General features: G+C 47.8%; 1 non-coding gene across 1 annotated transcript; it reads left to right on the forward strand.

Annotated features, from left to right (window-relative positions):
• The first annotated feature begins 1412 nt into the window (after window positions 1-1412).
• Window positions 1413-1485, forward strand: TRNAV-AAC (transfer RNA valine (anticodon AAC)). Its single transcript has one exon. It is a non-coding gene; the product is annotated as a tRNA-Val (tRNA).
• The last annotated feature ends 342 nt before the right edge of the window (window positions 1486-1827 follow it).

A 1827-nucleotide genomic window follows, 5' to 3' on the forward strand; every position in this document is an offset into this window, starting at 1 on the left:
AGCAGACAACGTGCAGAGGCTACTAAAAGTGTCCCGGTGTTTGCAAATTAAACCCGGATGAGTTCAGCACATTATTCAGTGGGGCCCAAGTTCATGGCAGGGTGGACAGTGTTCACTTTGTGAAAATATTGGGTGGACGCCGTCCACCCGCGTGTACCCCGACTCGTGCCCTGATCGTATGTATAAAGCAATCTGTGTACGCTAATCAGACCCGAGCAAGGGCAAGTCAGTTTCATCCCCAGGTCAAAAGCCCGTCTAGCCCCTTCCATGCTGATGACGAACCCCAGCCGTCATGCACTACGGTGCTCGTGTGCTGATGACGGCTGGGGTTCGTCACGGCCCGCCCCTGTTCGTGCTGTTTACAGCACACCAGGAGAATCGCGGCTGCATCGAAAGGGCTAGAAGAGTCAAGGAGTCTGGATATTGAGGAGATACAGATCACTGCTCTCTCTATGCAAGATATCAAAATAAGCAATGATGGTTCAACGTGGACATTAGGCAAGGCAGGGCTTCTATAGTGCCATGTCCACAACATATCTTCTAATTCTTGGGGGCAAAGCCAGGGCTGTGGGGTCTTGCAAGGATATGGACATGGCTGGAGGTTTATGAAACCTTGGCGGGGGAGCCAGCATCATTAGAGTGAAAGCAGGGGGCTGTGTCCTGCACTTCATTCAAAGGTTGAAAGTGTGGAGTGATGCTGGTGGTGGTGTCTTTGCTGCCAGAAGGACCTCTGCAGGGGCAACTCTATGAGGATTTCCTACTAAGGTATCGTTTCTAGGGTTGTGTCTCAGAGGCGGCTTCAGCTCTCTTTCAATGAATAGTTTATATATATTTTAGAAAAAAGAAAACAGCTAAGCGGTGAAATTGTGGTGTGCTGAGGTTGGGAAATGAGTAATTTCATATCAGATATCCTTCCCAGTGGCGGCCGCTATTTACCAGGGTGGTGAGCAGGGGCAGGTGGGTGTGGGTTTGTAAATTATAATAATACATAATATTTCAGGCTGGCCACCCGGCCGGCTGCCACCTCTCTGCTATCCTGCCTGACTCTACTCCACCCATAAGAACAAACAAACCAGAACAGAGCCATAGAACAAGGTGCCACCAACTTAGAGCCCAGGGGATCAATAGGAGAAGATGTGGTATCAGAGGGCAACCACGCTCTCCTGGGCACCGTGCAGACGGCATCTTCCTTCCTGCAAATGGAAACAGTTCACACTGAAGGTTTCCCGCTCCCCGGAGCGACAATGGACGATCTTGAACTCAAGTGATAAATAAAAGGTCTGCAACTAAAAAGATGACAGGAGAAAACATGTAAAAGGTGGCCAGAAAATTAAATGGCAGAACTGTACAACTGCTCGACACAGATATGCTAGCTAATGAGTAGAAAGCTGAAAATAGACCGGTTGTCAAGGGTTTCCGTAGTGTAGTGGTTATCACGTTCGCCTAACACGCGAAAGGTCCCCGGTTCGAGACCGGGCGGAAACAACTTTTTATTCTGAGACTCAAATCTAAAGTCACTGCAAATAAGGAAATATACTGCAGTATACAGACAGGAACCTATTTCCAAACACAAACATTTCTACCATGTGTTAAAACAAATGTACTGTCACCTACTGCCACATGTAGGCATGAATCTACTGCCTCTCAGAGGCCAGACTGTGCATTACATTCACAGGGAACAATATTCTCACACGTACAGCGCTCAAGGAAGTCATACACGGACATAAAGATACTCCCACGTGCAGTATGGGGGTGCTTTGCCGCATGCATAGGTGAGTGTGTAAATACAAACAGACGTATATGCAAATGTAATTAAAAGCATGTAAG

The sequence above is a fragment of the Lissotriton vulgaris genome, chromosome 12 (assembly GCF_964263255.1).
Source record: "Lissotriton vulgaris chromosome 12, aLisVul1.2, whole genome shotgun sequence".
Classification (NCBI taxonomy): domain Eukaryota; kingdom Metazoa; phylum Chordata; class Amphibia; order Caudata; family Salamandridae; genus Lissotriton; species Lissotriton vulgaris.